Source organism: Echinops telfairi, unplaced genomic scaffold (genome assembly GCF_000313985.2).
Source record: "Echinops telfairi isolate 266 unplaced genomic scaffold, ASM31398v2 ScPeMD7_17;HRSCAF=63, whole genome shotgun sequence".
Taxonomy (NCBI): domain Eukaryota; kingdom Metazoa; phylum Chordata; class Mammalia; order Afrosoricida; family Tenrecidae; genus Echinops; species Echinops telfairi.
Genome location: NW_022103914.1, coordinates 5,185,139 through 5,191,138, shown reverse-complemented (window position 1 = coordinate 5,191,138; position 6,000 = coordinate 5,185,139). Strand labels below are relative to the sequence as shown.

General features: G+C 48.7%; 1 protein-coding gene across 2 annotated transcripts in view; it reads left to right on the top strand.

Annotated features, from left to right (window-relative positions):
* Positions 1 to 11: 11 nt before the first annotated feature.
* Positions 12 to 6,000, top strand: part of TNK2 (tyrosine kinase non receptor 2) — a 41,311-nt gene continuing 35,322 nt past the window's right edge. The window contains exon 1 of one of the 2 annotated variants that reach the window (XM_045287574.1): positions 12 to 500. The gene's annotated coding sequence lies outside the window, so the exon portion shown is untranslated. Of the gene's footprint in view, positions 514 to 6,000 lie in introns of both variants that reach the window. The other variant, XM_045287573.1, reaches the window with a different exon arrangement.

Sequence of the window (6,000 nt, the reverse complement as noted above, 5' to 3'; positions counted from 1 at the left end):
CGAATTCGGGGACAGCTCTTGGGGGCTCGAGGGGGAGGAGTTTGAAAGTTCCGGGGAACAAGAGGAGCGGTATTGGGAGAGCAGCAAGCACCCCAGCCAGGAGGCAGTGGTCCTGGGAGCGACCCCTGCTCGAAGGGAGAGATTTGAACTTGTTGGGAGGGCCCGGCTGGTCGGGCCCCAGGGGCCTGAAGGGGAGGGGCGCTTAGGGGTGCAGGAGGAGAATTGGCTGCCCGGGGTGCAGGAGGGACAGGTGTTTCGGGCTGTCCAGGAAACCTACCTAGAAGGGAAGGGGTTCCAGGAAGCCCAAGGGCCCCCCGAGTGGCACAGGACTCGAAGGCGCAGACGGAGGAGAAGGTGGTAACTCCAGGGCAGAGGGTTCGCGAACCCGGGGAGAGTTGAAAGGCGGTGCCCGAAGAAGACAGGCTGTGGCCTGCAGGACACGCTTTTGCCACCTCCGTCTGAGCATCATCGAAGCCGTGTCTGCAGGGAGGCCGAGGCAGCAGAAGGCAGCAGGTAAGGAAGTCCCATGCTGGTCTCCAGACTGCCCTCATCTTTAGCCTGAGGTGGGAAGACCCAGCGCGGCCTTCAAATGTGAGGCAGGATCTCTCCCGCAACAGCACCGCATCTGCCAACTGGAGTGATGGGGCGTCTCCTTAGCGTCTAGACAGCAGTCGAGACTGGTTGGGTGAATGCCAGGCATGGGCAGAAGGAAGGGAAGAGCAGCTCCAGGGCTGTAGTTGCAGGGTAGGTAGGAGCCCCTCACTTGCCTCCCCATGGAGAGAGGAGATGGTGGTGCCTCCATTCCCTCCCTGCAGTCAGCATAGGCTGCTTCCACTGGAAAACATTCCAGAGAAGGAGGAGGCAGCGGCGCATGAACAGGACTTGCTAGGAGACACCTTATCATTTAACCTTGTTGGGCACGTGAGCTGAAGTGTGAGTGTGGCGGCAAGTGGCTTGGGCACGAGCCTGACATGCTCCTGCCACACCTTCTTGTCACAGCTTATTTATGCCGAGGGCCCTGAGCCAACGACGAATAGTGGGCAGAAGGGCTGAGAGCTGCTTGCGAAGCAGCTTAGACCCCAAGCTGAAGTCTGCTCTGCTAGATTCTCTGCCTGCTTTGTGGCCTGAGCCTGAGGTGGGCAGAGGTGGCACCATGGGTTCTGTATTGTCCAGGGCTGCCTCCCAGTGTAGCTGGGAGGCTGGGCTTGCTGGGAGAGGGCTAGACTGGACTTACTGTGGATTGTGGCACGACCTGGTTGGCAGGCCCATTCCTCTTTTCTGACCCAGAACAGCTTGGTGGGCTAGCTCATGGGCCTCAGCTTGCTGGGCTGTTCCCAGCTCCCTGGCACTGTCTGAGCTCTTGTCTCCCTCACCCTGAGGTGAGGGTGTGTGTGGGCAGGATGGCCACCTACCTGGGCCCACGTCAGCCCCAACCTGAGGAATGACTCTGAGTCAGGTGGCCCTGGACCCCTGCCCATACTGGCCTGGGTGGGGATACTGCTCCCGGATGGGGGCGGCATCCCGGGTAGGTAGCCACTGGGAATGTGCTGGATGAGCCGGTTAGCCTGCACCTCCTGCAAGCCCAAACCCGTCTGTCAGCCTCGTCCCACTCCAAACAGGAGTACACAGGAAGTTCAGCCGCTGCGCTCACAGCCTGGTCACTGGGTCTTCTGGAGTGACCAGAGGAGAGAGGCCTGCCTGTTCTAAACACGAACACACACCATTACTCACTCGTCTCAGGCTGCGTTTCCTCGAGGCTTCGGCATCAGGCAGATCTGGGTTTAGATCCCGATAGAGCATTCATTTGATACTTAACTGTTTCAGGCAAGAGAACATCTTTGGGCCTCAGTTATCTTGTCTGTGAAATGGAGAGAAGACTCATACCTAGCTCCCAGTGCGGTTGTGAGGAGGAATGCGGGTAACACTCCTGGCCCCATGCCCCGAGCATGGCAGATGCGTGGTCCACAGTTGAGTTTAGCTCCTTCGCTGGGCCACAGCTCACGGCTGCAGGAGCCTCCTCCTGGCAAGGATTAAGAGGAGCTGAGCTGGGTGTCCTGAATGCATCGAAGCCAGACCTATGTTCTTTAAACCAATCTCTGCCTACCCTGGAAATGGATTTAAAGCAATACAAAAACCTTTATGAAGGTATAATTGACACATGGTAAACTGAACATACTTAACACTGAATAGTGTTCCATTGATCAAATATGTCACAATTTATTTTTCCATCAGCAGTGCACAGTATAAGAGTTCTAGTTCCTCTGTATACTTGTCAACTTGGTCTAGTCAGTCTTTCCAGTTTTAGATCTTCTCATAGGCCTGTACTGCTTGCTATCTCATTGTGGTTTTAATTTGCATTTCTGTAGAGTAAGGATGGCATGTTGGAGGTGTCTCATTTCCTCCGACCTCTCTGAGCTAGAGAGACTACTAGCCCTCGGCAGCCCAAGGCCGATTCCTATGAAGCAGAGGTCAGACATGCCTTCTCTCTCCAGAGCTCGATAATGCACTGCAGTGGCCGTACAGAACTCACAGACCATACTTGGAAGAATGGGGTTTATTAAGGAAGTAACAAGTTACAATTCAGGATCAGAAATGCCCAGGATGTAGTTCTTTGATCAGAGGGTGGTATTTCCCTTGGGCTCTCAGGCCCTAATCTCTGCCCAACCTTAAGGCAGAGGCTTACTGGTGCAATGGGGCACCTGTGCACTTTAGCCCCCTCAGTGAGTGTCTAGAGGTGCCCATTGCACCCACCAGTAAGCCTCTGTTCTAAGGTGAGCAGCTTGTTGACCTCATGGGCCGGGAAGTCCACCATGCCTTCTACTGGTGTCCTAATTCCGCTGCAGCTTCTCACCCTCTCAGGTGTTGTTCTCTGTTTCCTGGGTTGGTCCTCAACCTTCCTCATGCCGCGACCCTTTACTACAGTTCCTCATGTCGTGGTGACCCCCAACCATGACATTATTTTCATTACTACTTCATCACTGTCATTTTGCTACTGTTATGAATCGTAATGTAAATATCTGATATGCAGGATTTCATTGTTACAAATTGAACGTAGTTAAAGCATAGTGATTCATCACAAAAACAATATGAAATTATATATTGTGAAATATTTATTTCTGATTCCAAATAAATGAAATTTTGTTTTGAAGCATGGTGTAGCATGGGTAACAGTCTTCCCTCATCTGTGGGTGTATCTGCATGTGGGCAGACCCGCCTGGAGACGGATAGAGGAGCGGTGTCTCAGTTCCTGAGATCATTGGAAATATGTGTTTTCTGATGGTCTTAGGTGACCCCTGTGAAAGGGTTGTTCGACCCCCAAAGGGGTTGAGACTCACAGGTTGAGAACCGCTAGTCTAGGAGATTCCAAACACAGGGCCCAAAAGATGTGCTTTGCTTCCGTAGCACCCCAGACTCCGGCTCTCCAGCTCTGGGATTAGCTCTTGCTTAAGCCTTGTTGGATAGCAAAGCTCACCAATTCATAGTTAGGATTCATACCCATCATTTGTATGGTGGCCCCCAACCCCACCCAAGGGGGCCATGTATCTTATTTGTATTAGTAGCAAGCTGTTCCAGCCTCTTAGTGGGCCATAGACAGCTTATTTGCAGTTTTTCCTGGTGGTCCTGCCAGGCAAACGCCGGACCGCTAGCTGTAACATTGGTGATTCAAACCTACCAACTGCTTCTTGGGGGAAAGATGAGACTATCTGCTTCGGTAAAAATTAGCAGCCTTAGAAAGCCTTTATAAGGTTGCTGAGTCTGAATTGCTAACCCAAGGTTGGTGGTTCAAACCATCAGCTACTCAACAGGAGAAAGATAACACTGTTCCCGTAAAAGTTTACAGCCTTGGGGACCCTATGGAGCAGTTCTCTGTCCTACAGGGTCTCTGTGAATCAGAATGGACTCCGTGGCAGGGGGGGAGGACCCAGTCACTGTGTGGCAGCCACACAGACCCACCAGAAGGGCTGTGCTAAGGATGTGAGTCATTCTCTGCACTACACCTAGGGACTAATGCGCATCTTTTCACGTGCTTGTTTATTTTTTACAGCAATGTGTCTTTAGTGAAGTGTCCGTTCAAATCATTTACCACCCCCATTTTTACCCCGGGGTGGTTTTGAGAGTTGCCTGTGTATTCTGGACACGGGCCGTTTATTAGATGCATGGTCTGTAAGGATTTTCTTCCAGACTGTGCCTTGCCCTTTCACCCTGAAGCGTATCTTTTGAAGAGCAGAAGTTTTGCGGTTTATTGTTTTTAAGTATTATGCTTCTGGTGTCTTAAGAAATACTTGCATAACCCAAAGCCACACGGTTTCCCTAAAGTTTCGTAATGGGAGGTTGCACATTCAGGTCTATGGTTTGTTTTGGGTGGATTCTTGTATATAGCAAGAATTATGAATCAAAGTTCTTTTTTTTCCCCCTTGCATCTGGATATTCATTTGTTCTCGTATCTGTAGATCAATTTGGGGAGAATTGACATTTTTTTCTTTTTTTTTTTTGAGAATTAACATCTTCACAATATTGAGTCTTCTGAGCCACTAACAAGGGACATTTGTTTGGATTTGGTGTAATATCTTTATTTAGGGTTTCATCAGTTTCTGCCTGATGTGTTTAGTAGTTTTGTGTATAGGTCTTACATAGCTTTTGCCAGATATCTTTTTACTTAATTAGTACCTAATTTGATGCCATTGTAAACATCAATGGAGCCTTTTTATTTGAATGATATGCTTCATAAAATTTCAATTCCCCCCCAAAAAATGTCAATTTCCAACTATTTGTGTTGTTACCATAAACATACAATTGATTTTTTTCAAAACCATTTCATTGGGAGCTCCTACAGATATCATAACATTCCATAGTTCAGTCACATCGAGCAGTATTGTACAATTGCTGCCACAGTTTCAGAAAAAAACACAGAAGATGTTGCCAACCAGATCAAGCCAAACATGTATCAGAGGGGAGACAAGTGACAAGTTTTAACCGTTCAAGTCAGGTTTATCATTTTGATCTGCCATAGTCATCTGTCCAAGACTCTCAGTTTGGCAATTCGTTTATTCCTATCCCTCAGTTGTGGAGAGAGGAGATACAATGGATTTGTATATCCTATAACCTTGGTAAACTGTATTATTAGTTCTTATAACATAGGCATAAAAAGTCAGCAAAATTTCAGCAAGTAGGATAGTTTTCTTATAATGTTTATGAGATGCACCTTTAATTTATTGCATTCTGCTCTCAGGTGGTATTAAACCAATGAAAAAGCCCACTGCCATCCAGTGGATTCCGACTCATAGTGACCCTGTCTAGGATTGTAAATCTTTACCAGAACAGGCAGCGTCATCTTGCTCCTGCAGGGCAGCTGCTGGGTTTGAACCACCAACTTTACAGTTTGTTGCCCAACAATTGACAGCACCACCAGAGCTCAAATGATATTGCTATCTCCAGAAAACCAATCCATTGCCCCCAAGTTGATTCCTATCCAGAGCAACACCAGAGGGCAGAATAGACCTGCCTCTTCCTTCCACCAGAGCAGTGGTGGTTTCTAACTGCTGGCCTTTGAGTTAGCAGCTACATGTTCAATGAGTGTTATACCAGAGTGTCTCGATAAATACAAGGGCTTAAAAACAGTATTGTGAACCTTGTAAATACTTAAAATAGAATACAGTACATAGAATGTTGAAAGTACCGTGGACTGCCCAAAAATCTGTCCTGGAAGAAGTACAGCCAGAATGCTTCTGAGAGGCAAGGGTGACAGGACCTGGGCTCGTGTACTTTGGACATGTTGTCGAGAGAGACCCACCCCCGGAGAAGAATATTGTGCATGTTCAGTAGTGGGTCAATGAAAGAGAGGAAGACCTTCAACAAGATGGATCGACACAGGGGCTGCATCCCTGGGCCCAAACATAATGATGATGATGGTGGCACAGGATTGGACAGTGCTTGCTCGGTTGCATAAAGGCTCTATCAGCCGGGCCCGACTTGACAGCACTGCACAATAGCACTAAAAAA